General features: G+C 44.3%; 1 protein-coding gene across 1 annotated transcript in view; it reads left to right on the forward strand.

Annotated features, from left to right (window-relative positions):
- The window catches only part of LOC134080763 (glutamate receptor 4-like), a 183140-nt gene that overhangs the window by 69702 nt on the left and 94489 nt on the right, over positions 1–18949 (forward strand). The gene's annotated exons all lie outside the window — the stretch shown is intronic.

Raw genomic sequence — 18949 nt, forward strand, 5'->3', positions numbered from 1 at the left:
GAAATAGACACTTTAACACACATTATGTGCAATTTTGGGAACTCCATAATGAATAGAACTGAAATACAGATGGTACGAGTTGAGAATGCACTTTTCCTTGCCGCACATCGGGAATGCCGCAGGTGCGGGATTTGTAATTAAAACTGCAACCGCAAGGGCAACATAAGACCGCCCTAATAACATGCAGGTTGGGCTCATGCCAAAAAAGCCCGAAGACACTGCACTGGTGACAAGCGGAGAAAAGAAATATGACGCTCGGCATCTCAGATCGCAGTTGCAGAGTTTCGAATGTTTTACCTCACAGCTCTCTGACGCGACGTAACTCAGTCAGTCCAGCAGAGACGCCAGGGCAAAGTTTTGGTCAATGGAGAGGGAGAGAAATGCTTATTAGGCCTACCTTCTTTCAATGAAACAGCAGTGTCTGCTCATCTTATCAAGGATATGCTATAAGTCACAAAAATGAGTGCAATGTTTAGGACAGTTTGCCATTAGCTAAACGGGGGTGTCTTTGTTTGCTAGCCAAAAAGTAGGCTAGTTATTTGAACATCTCCATTACTATAACTTTCTAAAGCATGCAGTTTAAGAAGGCTTGGCCTAACCATTATCAAGAGGCTCCACCGATGTATGCCTGCGTGCTTGTCGCTCAGGAAATCGCATAATCATCTCAATTCTCCAATTTATTGCAATGGAAACTGGACTTTTGCCATTTTTAATACATGACATGAAAATCCATTGTGAGAAAACGACTCGAAATTCTATTAAGGGCAATAGAATACTACTACAATAATCCCCCTGCCTAAAAAATCCACAACCACCAGCTTAACACTAGAAGCGCCAAGCACCGGTCATTTGACCGCTGACGCGTATTACTAGAAGCGCCGTGTAGGTTTGACCTAGATATACCTAGAACGGCCGGACTGCGGTCATTTGACCGCAGTGATTACAAAAAAAAAAAATCTTTTCACTCGATTCAATTCCAGGACCCTACGTTCACGACTTTTCCTAAATATGCGTGTTTTGTCACCTAGAATTTTTACATGAGCAAAAGCACACCGGTACAAGCTAGTTTAGAGCTATTTTGCGCTCACTTATGTGACAACACTATGTTTTTCTCGCATTCGGCCATGTTTGTCCAGGCTGCTATTCTCTTTTCTCACAGCAGATGTCGCAAGGGTTTCCTGTCAGTCGGGCATGAGAATAATATTTTACCATAAAACATATAGTTTATATATGTGCAATATGTATTATATATGTGATTTATTTTAATAACTATTTTTCATTTCCATGGCATAGTCTATGGAAGCGATTTACAGTGGTAAAATGCGAGTTTGTTTTGAAAACGTTGTTCTGCGATGTTGTTCTATTAGGCAGGCCTACGTGTGTAAAAAATATTTTCAGCTGAAATTCGTCGAAGCCTATTTATGTACGTAGGGCGCGTATGCCTACGTACATTCATAGTTGTATCTTATCTTCTATTTGTAGGCTATCTTTTAAAGCTCAGACTAATAAGCATTTTCTTACATAGCCTATTTGCTGGACAAAGAAATATATTTCCAAAGAATTGCGGTGCATTCATTCAGTGGCGCAACGTTAATTCTCTCGACCACTACGCAGGAGACCTGGGTTCGCAGCTTGGCACGAGCGAAAAAATGTAGCTTATACTGTATAGACTGAATTCGCAGACTGTTTTTCAACGTCGACGAACAATTATTTTTTGTTAATGGTTTTTCATAACAAACTATCTGAAATAAACGGATGAATCACAATACTAGCCAAATTGAGCCGCCATCTGACAAACTTTGACTAAGCCAGTTAGACTTTTTGCATCTAAAAATAATTATATCATAGAGACACGCGAAAAATAAACGAGCCTAGAAATTAGGCTACATGAGATTTTCCCACTGGACACACCACATCAGTATTGTGCTCGTTGCTACGATATACAGAACTCACAGTGAGTTGACATGGGGGAAAGAAGCAAGCAACGTAGCCTAATCTTGATCTCGCCTTACATACTTTCCTAATTCCTACGTAGGGCTAGTCAGACTTTTGTTAAATCCTCAGGGCCAGGTTGCACAAACACCAAAACCAAAGATTGATGATATGAACCAAATATTCTGGAACAGACGGATTTACAACATTGAACGCGATAGGTTATTAGGCTACGCCCTTACGAAAAAGTACTAGGCTATAGGAATCTTATAGTATTTTGGGACTAAATATTGTAGGAATCTTATAGGAATCTTATAGGAATACTATAGTAAATTGGGACATACTACAGAAGTACTACAAGATTGCTATAGAAATACTATAGCGGCTAGAGGATATTATAGAGGTATTACAGAACAAAACAGAAGTCCGTGATGCAACTTCCACCGTTTCCTTTCCTGTTCACAACGCATGCAGTCTACATTGAAGTGAAACGTGCAGAACGTTGTCCAAAACAATAGCCTACAATAACATTGTGTGTTGAGATCTAGTACAATATAGACATCTGTAGACATGAAGTGGCAACTAAAGCCATGATCAGTCATGAAAACGTTGGCGGCTGCAGCCTCATTTAGGTTTTGGCTGGGCCAGCTAGCCAGCCAACTACTTCATCAGCCAGCCGTTATTCTCAAAGCAAATGGCTTCGGGGTCTATACATAACACACTATCCATTGCAACATAGCCTATTTGAAACCGATCATTCCCCCTCCCCCATACACTCGTCTAGGCTAGGCTACTACAGACATCACCGCGCATCGAGGACAATTAACTGCCTCCCCACCCCCACCGCCTCTCTCTGTGCATAGGCTAGGCTGAAGGCATGGCTATTTAGGCAACTCGTGGAAGAATGCGCATTTCAGAATGTTCGAATTCGCCAGCGTGCGTGTAGTTGTGTGAATAGAAAAAACAGAACATAGCCCATATTTATTGATGCTTTGCTTAAAAGAACTTCCGTCATGAACAAGTCGGGAATCGAACCAGCAATCCTTTGGATGTGAGGCCGAAGCTCTAACCAGTGGGCTACAGATCTCCTCCAAAGTTCAGTTAAAATGTGTATCTCAATGCTGGATCTCGAATTCACGTAGACGTTAGCTTAAATTGTAGAAACAATAGGCCCATAGACTATGAAATAAAAATAAAAACACTTTCAATATTTTGTGCTGAAAATTAAACTATTAATGGATGTAACATCACTCACCAATATTAGACTGTGTTGCGGGAGATTAGCCTCACTCTGTGCCTTCCTCAGCTCTCTCCTCTTGAGCCAGCTCAGGTTGAATGCATTGACCAAACTTTTGCAGATTCCTATGGCACAAGCTGTCCGATCTTTGTTGTTGTCCAGACCATGGGACACAGCGAGATGGAGGTTGTGGCCCAAGCAATTAAGCCATGGCCAGCCAAGATTTCGTATGGCAGCAACAATGTTAGCACCATTGTCTGTAGTGATACAAACTAGTTTGTGCTCATCGAGTCCCCAGTCTGCTAAAGCAGACTTCAGGTTTTCTCCAAGGATGTCAGCAGTATGGTTATCTGGGACATATCTGGTCTCTAAACACTTGGACTGCAGGGTCCAGTCAGCAGTTATGTAGTGTATACACTAATCCAGCGAAACACGGAAGTAACACAAAACCGCCATTACTGCGTGACTGGCTGCTAAGAAATTAGCCCGTTGGTTCCATAGGCGGCTGTTGCAGAGGTTATCTGTCATTAATACACGTCTTAATACCTTATGTTGTTAATAAATTACCTTCATTGGTAAGTTTTGGCACAGTCTGACATCATTGATCCAATGTTCCCTTTCACCTGACATTTTCTTTCATGAGCGGGATCTCTTGTTAGACATTCTCTGACAGGATGCCTTCATTGAAAAGCACAGGCAAGTGTCACTCGTCACACTCGCAGGCACGCAGTAATGGCGATATTCAAGATGGCAGCGCCCATAAAGTTCGCGCTGGATTAGTGTATAGTCAAGCTCATATACGGGGTCATGTTTGAACTTGACCACATATCCGTAGTGGCAGAGTAAAATTGGATGTCTTTGATCTCCTTGAGTATGTCATCTTTCACGCGGTTGTACAGTTGTGGGATTGCAGTTTTTGACACGTATGTTCTCCCAGGCAATTCATACTGTCTGTCAAACGTTTGCAGCATTTGTATAAATGCCGGCTTTTCGACGATGCTAAAGGGCAGCATCTCTTTAGCAATGAAGCGAATTATACTGTCTGTGAGCGCACACCATTTCGCACTGTCCCGTTTGTATTTTGTTTGTCGACTAAACGCCTCAGTGACTGTGCACTGTTGGGCAGACGGAGACGGCCCACTTTTATTTTTTTTCCCTAGCTGGGAAAACTGCACCGGATGATTGTGTTTTAGGTGCATATGCATGTTTGTTGTGTTACCGCTTTTAATTGCGACTGTTTTCAAACAAATGCGACACACCGACTCGCTCACGTTTAGTGGTTCACCACGGGCATTCGGTTTAAATCCGAAATGTTCCCACACTGCCGCTGTCGCGTTTGGCTTAGAAACCAATTCCATCTTTCTTGTTCTTATCAGGCCAACTCGAACTCTCAACTAGCTTTCTCTCTGCCTATACTTCTCAGGCAGCTCTTTCGCTGCACTCTGTGCTTGGCTACGCCAGAAGTCCTGCCTCCCCACACGCACACCATGCGTCTGACAAGTGGCTAATATGAGGGTTCCCTCATCTTTACGCAGAGAGAGAGAGAGAGAGAGAGAGAGAGAGAGAGAGAGAGAGAGAGAGAGAGAGAGAGAGAGAGAGAAAAAACAAGCATGCAAATGGCATTATCGAGGTAATTTTAATTATCGTGCGATTTATTGATTTATTGAATATCGCGACAGGCCTAACTGTACATTTTAGGGATAACGTCTTAGTAATGTGGTCAATTGACCAATAACACGCCCTGATAAATTCTTACATCTTGTGAGCGACCGGGAGGTCAACCCACGTGTTGGGATGTGAGTTAAGTGGAAATGGTGGAAATGCACTCACAGGAGAGGTTGTTTCAGTAATGCAGATTATTTATTTTGTAGCTTAGTCAAAAAATAGCAACACTAATAAACAAAAACTTGTCCCTACCAAAAACAAACAAAAGTAGCACCAATATTGCACAGTCAAAGAACAGTGTGAATAACTTACTCTGCCTCACAACAGGAGAGTCTTTCCCCTACCACATACACAATGGGAACTGAGCTACCCCATTAAATAGTCCCAGCTATTAGTCTAAATTGGCCTGTTTGGGGATGATTGAGGCACACCATTGAACCAGGGAAGTATACAACATTCTAGCTAATGCTATATATCATAATTCAGCATAATAAGGATATAGAAAATAACAGAAAAGAATATAATGAATAAGACATATGTCTGTTATAAACACATACACAGCCAAAAGGCACATAGAAACAATACAGCCCAAAATAATGTCCTGAACACCCCTGTAGCGTAATGCCCTGCTCCCTACCCCTGCAGAATAGACAAAATGACCTGTCCCGGCGCGGAGCATGCTTCTGCAATGGGACAGTGTCAGCAGACGGAGCACCAGGAAGTGTTGTGAGTAGATGTATGCGTTAACCAGATCATGGGCAAAATACTGGTCATACAGCATGGCAAATGGAAGATAAGTTAGTGGGTACCACACTGCGTAATTGTTATTGATAAGAATGAAGTTGATAACGACATTTTAATGAGTGAAGGAATGAGCGAAATCGCGGCAAACCAAACAATTGGTTTGCAGCGTGAATGAACGCCAAAACCGGCGGCAAACTCCCGACACCACTGTTGGCCAACATTAACACCCGCTATACATCCCTTGACTAACATATAGTCCACAGAACATGCAACAACACTTTAAAGTACACACAACACATTTTACTATTAACAAGGGACACCGTGGGGGAGTGTGTGTGTGTGTGTGTGTGCGCGAACGAATGAGTCTCTCTCTCTCTCTCGCTTGCGCTTGCGGAGCAACGCAAATGCAACGGTGAGAACGGTAAAGTTCAGTTTCTCACATTTCCCGTCCCCTCTGAAGTCTCACCACCAGGGTGGCGAGACAAAAAGTCAGTACGATAACGCACCTGGAACCTATAAGGTTGCAAAGCAAGAAACCACCTAGTAATCCTTGCATTTGAGTCCTTCATACGCCCCAGCCATTGAAGAGCGCGGTGGTCAGTCTCTAACAGAAAATCTCTGCCTAGCAGATAATACCTAAAGGTATCAAGAGCCCATTTCATGGCTAGGCATTCCAGCTCAATAGCGGCATAACGTGTCTCTCGGGGGAATAGCTTGCGGCTAATGTAAGCCACAGGCCTTTGGTCAGTCCCTTCCCCTTGGAGTAACACTGCCCCTAATCCAACGCCAGAGGCATCAGTCTGGACTGTGAACGGTTTGTCAAAGTCCGGGCTCTGTAACACTGGATCCTGGCACAGAGCCCCCATCAGGTCATTGAAGGCTGCCTCCTGCTCTGGCCCCCACTGCACTCGACTGGACCCAGACTTCCGAGTCAAATCGGTGAGTGGTGCAGCTCGGGAGGAAAGTCTGGCACGAACCTGCGGTACCAGCCAACAAGTCTGAGGAAAGACCGGACCTCCTTTTTGGTCTGTGGCTGCGCACAGTCCTGCACAGCCTGCACTTTGTCTTTCTGGGGTCGGATCACCCCTCTTCCTAGTACATGCCCCACATACTTGACTTCCTCTGGCAAAGTCATATTTTTTGGGGTGTACTGTGAGTCCCGCCCTCTTGATGCGATGTAGCACGTCACCAACATGACGCAGGTGGTCCTTCCACGTGGCACTGTAAATCACAATGTCATCCAGGTACGCTGCGGCGAATGACCCTGTGCCCTCCAGAACACGATCCATAAGCCTTTGGAACGTGGCTGGCGCCCCCTGCAGGCCAAAGGCATAACAAGGAAGTGAAATAATCCCTGAGGGGTCCTGAAGGCAGTGTACGGTCGGTCCTGCTTGGCAAGAGGTACCTGCCAATAGCCTTTGCAGAGGTCCAGGGTGGTGATGAAGCTAGCCTTACCCAGGCGTTCGATTAAATCCTCCAACCTGGGCATGGGATAGGCATCGAAGTGTGACTAGGAATTCACTTTATGGAAGTCAATACAAAACTGTATTGTCCTGTCCTTTTTAGGTACCAGAACAACCGGATTGCTCCATTCACTGTGGGATCGTTCAATGACCCCCAGTGATTGCATCTCCTCTACCTCATCTTTGAGCATGGGGTGTAAACACTCTGGGATGCGGTACATTCTCTGACGGACTGGAGTGGGGTCCTTCAGAGGAATGGAATGCTCCACTACTGTGGTGAAACCAGGCTTCTCTTGGAACAGTCCAGCTGGAAAGATGGACTCTAGCTCCCTCTGTTGCTGTGGAGTAAGGTAAGACAGGTCAAGAGCAGACGGCGGTTGAGTGGCCGGGAAGAACTGCTCTGGGTTGTCTTCGTCCTCACCAATAGCTCGCACCAGAAGCTGCACACTGGCTTGGGGGTCACGCTCCTTCCATTCCTTCAGCAGGTTAACATGGAAGACCCGCTGGGACTTCCTCCTGCCTGGCACGTTGATCTCATAGGTCGCAGGTCCCACCTTGCGGCTAACTGTGAATGGCCCCTGCCACTGGGCCAAGTGGGTAGGAGTAGAAGGACTTTCTGCCCTGTCTGGAGGGTTCTCTGTCTGGCTGTCCGATCATACCAGGTTTTCTGACGATGCTGCACCTGTTCAAGGTTACTCCGGACCAGCTCTGACATTTCCTCCATTTTCTCTCTCATTTGCAGGACATGAGAGAGAACACTGTTCGTCTCTGGAGCTCTTGGGCCCTCCCAGGCCTCTTTCAACAAGTCCAGGGGACCTCTCACCGGTCTTCCATACAAAAGGTCAAACGGGGAGAAACCTGTAGAGGCTTGGGGTACCTCACGATATGCAAAAAGTAGATATGGAAGCCAGCGGTCCCAATCTTTCCCATTGGAAGCCACATACTTCCTGATCATATTCTTCAGCGTCTGGTTGTAACGTTCCACCAGGCCATCCGTTTGAGGGTGATACATTGTGGTCCGGATCCCCTTGATACCCAGTAAACTATAGACCTGCTTCAACTGTTTGGACAGAAAGGCTGTACCTTGGTCGGTTAAGATTTCTTGGGGTATCCCTACTCTGGAAAACAGCTGAAGGAGAGCTTGTGATATGGCTGTGGCGGTTACTTTGCGTAGGGGGAAAGCCTCAGGGTAACGGATTGCGTAGACTACCAGGATGTATCTGTGTTCATTCTGTGTCCTCTCTAAAGGCCCAACAATATCCATCCCTATTCTGGCAAAGGGAACCTCAATGATGGGGAGTGGCTGAAGTGGAAATGGACTAGCCTTCCTTTTGCTGGTGAGCTGACACACAGTGCAAGACTTGCAATACTCCTGCACTTCTTTGTACATCCCTGGCCAATAAAACCTGGCAGCAACTCTCTCAAATGTCTTTGTAGTGCTGAGATGCCCTGCCCAGGGGATACTATGGCCAAGGGAAAGTACACGGTCTCTTAGCATCTTGGGTACCACTAGCTGCTCTGCCTTATCCCCCTCGGGTTGGTGATACAGCAAGCCTTCCCTCAAAATGTAACTCTCACCCGACAAAGTGGCTGAAACCCCAGTTAGCACCCCATCTACACTGCTAACCTTGGTAAGGGCCTCCTGCAGTGTAAGATCCTGCTTCTGCAACTTCTCCATGTCATAGGCTATGTCATCCTCAGCTCCTCCCCCTAGTGGCGTGCCCTCCCCATTCTGCATTCTCTGGAGTGCTCCCACTAACTTCTTGTGTCTTTTCTGTTTACGGCTCTTTGTAGCCTTTGACTTGATCTGGGGAATGACTTCACTTTGGAAAAAGGGCAACTCTCTCAGGGGATCGATCACACTGTGCTCTAATGAGTCTCCTCCCTGAGATTTTGCCTGGGACCTGGTGATAACCACATTAATGGGCTTATTGGACTGCACTAACTCAGGCAGGACCAAAATATGTTGCCCTAGGACAACAGGATGACTGAGGCGCTCAACAATACCAACAGTCAACCGATAAACCTGTTCTTGCACCTCTATACACCTTGGCCACTGGGTATTCATGCACATCTCCATTAACACAGATCACTTTCAGTCTTTTTCCAGTTACATGCTCTTGTCTGTCCACTAGGTGGGGTTGGAGTAAAGTCTGGGAACTTCCTGTATCGATCAGGGCGTTGGCTAACTTCCCACCCACTAACACAGGGACAGTTTGTAGTCTACCCTTGCTCTTCAGACCCAGGGAGACAACAGTGACTAGCTCCTTTCAGCTTTCTAGCAGGGCAGTCTGCTTTAATGTGTCCATCTTGTTCACAATAGTGACAAAGAAACCTTTCTGTTGGGCGTTCCTTGGGGATAGTAGAATGCCTAGGGGATTGGTAAGAGCTTCTCTCGCCAATTCTTCTCCAACTTCTTCGACCGTCTTCTCCTCAGGTCTGAAATACGTCAGATTACGGAACTATTATAGGAGACGTAGTCTAACTCAATAAAACTTGTTTGCATAGTGCTAATCATCCGTTGTCAAAACTCTCGAATGAAACATTTAGTGTTATTTCAATCTGCTGCTTGTGTTAATGGCAATTTTGAACTATGACAAATATTTTGTTAGTTCATGCTCGTCTTTTTCGAAGTGCAGAGCCTTGCGAACATTTTCAGAGTGCCAGACTGAATTTACAAACACCCGAAAAAACAAAACAATAAAAGAGTTGTAGTGTTGCAGTCTGTAGGTGACTAGGGATTTCTGTTGGCATTTCCGAAAGCTCCGAAATATACTACAGATGGTACGGGTTGAGAATGCTCCTTTCTTTCCCGCACATCGGGAATCCCGAAGCATCGGGACTTTGCAACCGCAAGGGGGCAACATAAGACCGCCCTAATACTGTAAAATGAAGGTTCGGCTCATACCGGAAAACACGGAAAAACCCGAAGACACCGCGCTGGTGACAAGCGGAGAAAAGAGACATCACGCTCGGCATGTCAGATTGCAGTTTCAGAGTTTTCGAATGTTTTACAGCCTACCTCACAGCTGGCTCTCTCACTTGACGTAGCCTATAACTCAGTCAGTCCAGCAGAGATGCCAGAGCAACGTTTTGGTCAATGGAGAGGGAGAGAAATGCTCCGCATATCCGTCTCATTTAATCCGTCTCATTTAATCATTAAAATGAAGGTGATGACTGGCGAAATTATAATCTAACGACGTTTCAATAAACCATTGTTGAAATTAATGAAAATGGTTTTAGAAGCCTTCAATTCAATCTGAAAGACTCGATAGGCAACCTTAGATTAATTCATTAATTCATTACGGTTACAAGACCGCATTTCCGTGAATAGGCTTTTATTGTCAAGGCGAAGACGAAAGAGATGGACAAGATGGACATTTAGGCTACATTTATGCTAGGAATACTTAGAAATGTGTAGGCCTATAGGCTATTTTAAAACGGAGGCATGTTCATTTTAACCGGCGACGCTGGGTAGCTTACCCAGCACTTGTTATCACAGATTTTGTCCCCACCACTTTTGACAACTGAAAATAAAATGTATTTAACAGAAATATCTTTAATACATGCCTATCATGTCACTTTACTTATAACCGTAGGCTACATGCATGGAGAAGATCGCGCATTTTGTAACATTGTAACAATGGATGGTCAGATATGCGATAGGGCAGTGAGGGTGATTCATTGTAACCATCGACTAGTAGGCCTATAGCTCCGCAAAAGAAGTTTCTAGCAACTAAGAACTATATGGATCTCGTTATGCATGTTCATGTTGATTCAGAGATAGACATAGACTACCGTGGGTTACTGTGCGTCAATATAACAGCATTTTAGCATGTGGTGAATTAATGACTAACGTCAGTTTAACATGTCAGAACTTTTGATCGGCGTTTCAAGTGCATGCCGCGAATAAATGAACTCGACTGACTGAATCCTTTATATTTCTTGGCTAAGTGCGAAGGTAATGACACTCGAACTGTGGCGTAACTGGTTGAGGCATCTATATCACACGTCAGCTACCGGGGGTTCAAAACCTACTCCACGAACCTCTCCGGAACCCATTAAGACATTTTTATTAAAAAAATTAAAGTTTTGCGATTTTTTTATGATTGCGATGTCTGCTGAAAAGAAAAGTTAATATGTGAATTCGTGGTTCAGCGCACACACACACACACACATTTTTACATTTACATAATAGGGCTCGGGCACACGCCTTGCATTCTAGGAATATCGCCGCCATTTGGTAGCGCACTGAACGTAATATCCATTCATTCAGATGCACAAGACAAGAAGCAGAAATATAGTAGCGATTTATTCTTTTCCTCTTGCGATCGTGGGTTGCACTGTTACACCCCACTACACAGCAACATACGACCAAGAAGGCAAAAACTAAGTAACAGGGACACACTAAAAGGCGGGAGTAAATCCATAGTAATCCATAGTAAACTAAGGAGTGAAGCTGCCAATGTGGCTGTGCCCGCGAAGTTTTGATGTCATGATCCCGAGCCCCAGTGTCAGGAAGTGTCTGTCGAGAGAGAGGGGGGAGGGAGGCAATCGTCCTCAATGCCGTATAGGTAGGCTATAATGTCTAGTGAACTGGTTAGACAAGTGTGGGGGAGGGGGAATGATCGCACAAGACAATTGCTCTTCATGAAATAGTCTCACAGACGGCTGTCGATTTTTAAACGCCTACTACATCACTTGCGAAATCGGACGTGGCACATAGCCTAATTATTAGGCTACTGTATTTAATATAGCAAGTCCATAGACTTTGTTCATCCTATATTAGCCTATATTAAAATGTAATGTGCTGCGGGGAAGCATTGGGGAAGTCAGTTTAAGTTGTCCTGTAACAATTGGCCTCTTATTATAATCAAGAGTATACAGCCACTATGCACATAATAGCCTAGGTTACGGGCGGATGCGAGCAACCCCATGCAAAAGAAGGCCTTAAGTTAACGGACTGAAGGCCTGTTTACATGTCAAACATGCATTAAATCTAAGAAACGAAAAACACAAATATCATGTATTGTGTCGTAAACAGTTAATGACTGCGTGGCCACTATGCGCAACTGCATCGTGCAGTGAGCTGAAGGATAGGAGGACCGACACTTATTAACACAAAGCTTTGTAAAGCACTAACAACCACCACTCAAATTCATTGTCCATAAGTCCAAACAATAAGTATAAAAATCCGACAATCCAAAACGATAACGAGATCTCCCAGAAACGAAAAACAAGTTTGTTGAGTAGCCTAGTCCTTCCAACAATCTCAGCTTTTGAGTTTGTTAGATAAAAGGCATCGTACTTGAATTTTAATCTGAAGAAGACCACACGGTCGAAACGTCATTCCTTTGTGCTAAAGAAAATAAAATCAAATCAAAAAAGAAGGATTTCAAGTGTGCGAACCTTTTTCCATTTTTTTATGATTTAGCCTACTCTTGTTCTGCACCTTGACCGGGGATGTGCACAAACTTTTTTACTACACTTGAATTTTAAACCAACTCTTCTCTAGCCTATATAGCCATACTTTAATAATCAGATGTTATGCTCATTTTTGTAGGCTACACCTCACCGGCAAGCACGCACGCAAATGCTGCTTTTGCACATCTACAATATTGGCCAGGCTATATAGAATAGGCTTTTAGGACTGTATTTTGCCTTCGTGCAACTTTAGTTGTGCTCAATCTAAATTATTGTCAGTAAGGATAGGTCATATTACCAAATGGCTAACCTCGAAAATTATTTAGGATATAGAGCCGTGTCCATTACACATGCAGTTATTTTTTAGGCTATTGTTTTATTTGAGTGTTTTTGTCTACCATGGCAAACATAGTTGAAACGTTCGCTCTAAACTTATGTATTTCCAATCAGCTTTCACAATCAGCTACAGCTGCGCGGCGCGGCGCAGATGGTCTCCATGATAACTTGCAATGTCTTTACAGAACTGCTTTCACTTCCCCGAGTCGCGAACGCAACATGCACAACAACCGATATTTAGCAAACACATGTATTTCCAGCTCTCAAAACCAATGAGGTCCAGATCTCAGTGGCCTCATAGCTGCCTACAGCCATGCATAGTAAGCCTAATGATAGCCTAATAGTTATGACATTAATAGCCTATTAATGACCTCATGTTGGAATGGCACGTTGTTTGAAAAAAAAAAGTTAAATAGGCCTAGGCCTACCGCCGAGTGGGGATATGTCGGAATGAACAGCGGATACCAGCTGGGTTGTAAAACATTCGAAAACTCTGCAACTGCAATCTGACATGCCGAGCGTCTGTTCAATACGGAAGAAGACTTTAACGTATTACTTAGCCGAAACGTGAAGAAAAAATACGAGGACTGACCATCTCGTTTCTCCGCGTTTTCCCCAATAACAAATTTGCCAAACACAATTCGGGAGAAGCAGCGGACAGGAGCGCCACCACAAGCAAGCACTTCTAGCCCAAATTAACATGGCAACGTTGCCTATGACTAAAGTGTCTAAGTAGGCTAGTCCTACTAATATTACATTTGATTGGAAGCATGTTTGTAGCGCGCCAGTTTACCCATCCCCTACATCAAAACAGCTTAGAATCAATCAAAGAATCAGCTGTGTCGGCGTTAGGCTGTAGGCGATTTTCTATAACCATTTCAACTGTCAATTTCAACAATGTTTTATTGAAACGTCGTTTTATTAATTTCGCCAGTCATCACCTTCATTTTAATGATTAAATGAGATTAAAGGGATATTCCGCCATTTTTGGAAATACGCTCATTTTCCACCTCCCCTCGAGCAAAACAATCGATATTTACCTTGTTCCCGTTCATCCAGCCATTCTGTGAGTCTGGCGATACAACTTTTAGCTTCAGCCTAGCATAGATCATTGAATCGGATTAGACCATTAGCTTCTCGCCTGCTAGCTTCATGTTTAAAAGTGACTAAGATTTCTGGTAATTTTCCCATTTAAAACGTGTCTCCTCTCAAGTTAGAAAGTGCAATAAGACCAACTGAAAATGAAACCTGCCGTTTTTCTAGGCTGATTTGACATGGAACTACACTCTCATCTGGCGTAATAATCAAGGCAACTTGCAAACGTACCATAGGCGCAGTGATATCTTACGCAGCATCTGAAAATAGTCCCCATAGACAACAAGCAGTAGTAGTGCCAGTAGCTGCAAGTTGCCTTGATTATTACGCCAGATGAGAGTGTAGTTCCATGTCAAATCAGCCTAGAAAAACGGCAGGTTTCATTTTCAGTTGGTCTTATTGCACTTTCTAACTTGAGAGGAGACACGTTTTAAATGGGAAAATTACCAGAAATCTTAGTCACTTTTAAACATGAAGCTAGCAGGCGAGAAGCTAATGGTCTAATCCGATTCAATGATCTATGCTAGGCTGAAGCTAAAAGTTGTATCGCCAGACTCACAGAATGGCTGGATGAACGGGAACAAGGTAAATATCGATTGTTTTGCTCGAGGGAAGGTGGAAAATGAGCGTATTTCCAAAAATGGCGGAATATCCCTTTAAGGAGTCGACTATTGACGGATATGCGGTCTTCATCATTAAATGCAGCTGAAATGCGGGATGAAACTTTCTGCCACCTGGTGGTTGTTTGGGTACATTGCCTTAGCCTCGAAAAAAATCGGCTTGACAGCCTGCGGGATCTCTTCGGGAGTCCCGCGGGAGAAGGTGCATTCTCAACCCGTACCCACTGTATATGGGCTGGGCCACTTAGAGGTTGCTTCCTGGCCGCCTATTGAATGAGTAGAACTGGGCTACAGTATCAATCACACCGCAGCAATGCTACAGCGGACTGTACTGCCACCTCGTGGCGGTAAGTTGTAATACAGCTGTAATACATTTCACGCAGAGCGTGAATCATGCAACGCGTGAGGGAAATGGCCATTCTCAAGTAAGGCCTACTGTAGGCTAGGCTACTTAATAAACCAATTAAAACATTTGGCACGAGGTGCAGCGTTTGGGTTCGTGCGCTCTGCCTTGGCCGGTGCATCTTTTGCAATCTGGAGGTGCCTGTTTTATCCATTGTTTTTTATCGTGTTGCAGTCAATTAGGCAACTTTCCGCATAAGATGGGCTTAAATTTGGAAATACATTACATCTATATTTCAGGAAGAGTCATCAATGCTAACAGTTAAAGGGACACTTCACCGATTAGCATTAAGCTTTGTATCTTTAGAAAACCAGTCATGTTTTTGAATGGCCGTGCAACATTCCCTCAGTTTGCCTTGAGACGGGAGAAATACGGTTTTCAATGTTGGACTTCCTGCTTTCAATGATGTAAAAATCGTCATTTTACATCATTGAAAGCAGGAAGTCCTATATCTTTGTTGAGTAGATGAAACTACAAACACTTTCCTCATTTTTCCAAGAGGGGGCGCTAGCGGTGAAACTTCACTTGCAGAAACTAAAATATATAGCCGCCATCTTTTTTGGAAGCGGTCTGTGGAGAAAGCTGATAAGTAACTACGATTTAATATTAAATACTAATTCATTGAATGCTGATATTGAAACTGATATGGCAAATGGGAATTCTGAAGATCTGGTATGTGAATTTGATGCACGAGATGACCTGTACGAGCTGTAATACAGCACAGAACATCAAGGCCTCCATCAAGGCCTGCAGCAAGCCTGGACGTCGATTAGGATCATTGGCTGTCGATTAGCCTTTGCCTGGGCTAGCTCAAACTAGAATGGACTAGCTCTCACAAGGTCAGTTATCCTAATGTTATTCACAAGTTATTGCACAAATAGTATTAGCGATACTAATACTTGTTAAAGGTCGGGTATTCTAGCATATGCTGTCAATTTGCGGGACAATTTTTTTTTCGCGAATTTTTTGCTAATTCCTTTTGAATTTCGCTAATTCCTTTTGAATTTCGCTAATTCCTTTTGAATGTTACATTAATGAGTCCTTCTGTGTACTTGTCTAGGCTACTTCCTGGTGGGTGCTGGTAAGGCAGTGAAAGGCAGGGAATTCTGGGAGTTGTTGGATTTTATCCACATGACCCAAGAATACATTTTCGGCTTTTTTCTCCCATCTCAGGGGAAAATTAGGGAATGATGTACGACCATTCGAAAATATGACTGGGTTTCTAAAAATAAAAAGCTTAATGCAAATGGGTGAAATGCTCCTTTAAGGTAATGATGATCATCTTTCTTTATTATTGTTAGCACTTCCTCAAACTAAAGCGGCGTCTCTTCGGAGCTGTAATTTTCTTAACACTAGAAGCGCCAAGCACCGGTCATTTGACCGCTGCGCTGAGACGTATTACTTGAAGCGCCATGTTGGTTTGACCTAGATGTACCTAGAACTGCCGGGCTGTGGTCTTTTGACGTTTCAATGCGTGCACTCACTGGCTCTGGCGCGCGGCGCAACTTTGATAGCACTTAGCTAGCCCAATGCATTCATTAGGATCCAAACAGAGATGAAGTTGGAAGTGACCAAACACCTCCATGTTTTCCCTATTAAAATACAGTTACACGAGTAGTCACACGACCAAGTATGGTGAGACAAAATAAAACGTGGTGCATTTTTAAGCAGGTAAAAGGGATAACTATATTGTGTGACTGTCAAGGACCGCTTGGCTCACAGCAGACCCGACATAAATGGGGAGACCACACCGTAGTGTTCAATGTATAAATGATATTTATTTACATAAGAAAAGTCAGTATATGTTATTTAAGCAAAGTGTAATGCAATATGTTGTCTAGGGGTAACAATAAATATAACTAAACAAAAGCTAAACGCAACGAAGACGAAGGGAGTTCTCCGCAAAGGGCTACGCAGTCGGAGAGGGCTCTCTCCATGTTCTCCCCAACGGACCACGCCACCAAATGCACCAGAGCAGAGAGAGCAGCAACGAGCAAGCAGCAAGCAGCAGAGAGAGAGCAGCCATCGAAACCCAGGCCTTATAGTCCAGCCTATTAAGTCCTAGGCGCCACCCATGCACTCAGCACCCTGCAGGACAAAGAGATAGGCAACATGTAGAATAAAGGGGCGGAGCCCCAACAGGAGTCAGAGTCATAACATTCCTAAGACCCAGGGTCTTAACAGTGCCCCCCCCCTCAAAACAGAGGCCCGCCTAAGTGGGACTCTGCACTAGTCAATAACACGAATATTTAAACAAAAAACTATTTAAAAGGCATAACATCAATCCTTATTCCACCATAATGTACAACCCAAAACCCCACTACACAACCTTAGTCTAGATGTCACACCAACCACCACCAAGTGCATTTCCCAATCTCATTTTCCCCATACCCCCAAACCTCCACTTCCTGTTCCACCAGCAATCCTGGTACCTTGGAAAGCACTTTTAAGATGAACAGCAGAAAAGGTAACAGGGACAGAAGTCATGAGACAGGAATTATTCAAGTAGTAAGGTTGAATTGGTTAAACATTGGGGTTGTGTAATGTGTGCAGGTATGTTAGAGGGTTATGGTCTAAAACACCACCAATGACTGTACAACCCCTCTACATACCCCTCACCATGTTCTAAGGCCCACACGACAAAACTGCCGACGCGTTGGGGCATAACCAACATCCATGTCGCGTTCCACGATTTTGCGTCTGTCAAGGCAAACACGACAAAAACGCCGACGCATTTGTGGGGCATCACCAACATCCATGTTAACCCCAGGTGGTGGCGGCATCTCTGGCCACACTCGCCCTCCTGCCAAATTATTCCCCAAAATCACGTCAACTCCCTCTACAGGCAATGACGGACTAACAGCCAAAACAACATCTGCCTTCACAAGCTCGGACTCCAAGGCTATCTGATGCAGCGGAACAGAAATCGTATTCATCCCAAAACCTCGGATATGAACAGAAGAACCGGTGTCGGACTTAGCAGAAAAAGGCAAGATAGATTTCAATATAAAGGATTCTGACGATCCAGTGTCGCGCAAAACACGCACCGGCACTCTCTCATCGCTCCCAATCAGTGCAACAGAACCTTTCGTGATGAACGGGTTGTGGACCTCACCAACACCTCTATAAACAGGTAGTTGTTCTGAAAACATCCCCTCCCTGGCTGTGTCAGCACTCTCACTTACTGAACACAACACAGTGGCATCACTACCTGAAGTGACATTGGATCGTCCACACAACCGCTTCTCATAACGCCCAACCCTTGTAGCACAACCAACACCCTTTGGTGGCCACTTACCACGTCGCTTGTCCCGTAAAACAGGGCATTCATTTTTCTAGTGACCCTTCTGCAAACAGTAATTGCACATATCCTCGGACTCAATTTCCCTCATATCAGGATCATGTTTGGATGTACTAAAACGACGGGGGCGAAACGCTTCCTCATTATGGACACCGAAACTTTGCTTGTGGACCAAAACATATTTATCAGCGAGCTCGGCTGCCTGAGCCGCTGTTTTAACATCGTTCTCATTGATATAGGTGACAATACGTTCAGGTAAAATGTTCTTGAAGTGTTCTAATAAAATCATTTCACAAAGCCTTGCAAAAGTCTCAACTCCTTCAGCTGTCCGCCAGCGATTAAACATCGCAGCCAACTCACGAACCACTTCCAAATGCGTTTGTTTATCGTTCTTACGCCAAGTTCTAAATCGTTGTCTGTATGCTTCTGGGACTAATTCATACGCTTTAAGGATAGCTTGTTTTACTACAGCATAATCTTTCCGCTGATCGTCCTCCAACGCAACATATGCCTCCTGGCCTCTGCACGAAATGACACTCTGCAAAAGCAATATGCGCTCCGAATCTCCCCAGCCATGATCGTCCGCAAGCACATCAAACAGAGAAAAGAAAAGGTCGGGCTCGCGTTCATCAAACTTGGGCAGAAGTTTAGCCATACGAGATACCCTGTCTTGACGTGAAGAGGGAGAGCCAGGTATTTTCCCCTCATCAAGCAGGTTTAAACGCCGTT

The sequence above is a fragment of the Sardina pilchardus genome, chromosome 5, assembly GCF_963854185.1.
Source record: "Sardina pilchardus chromosome 5, fSarPil1.1, whole genome shotgun sequence".
In the NCBI taxonomy this organism is placed as follows: Eukaryota; Metazoa; Chordata; class Actinopteri; order Clupeiformes; family Clupeidae; genus Sardina; species Sardina pilchardus.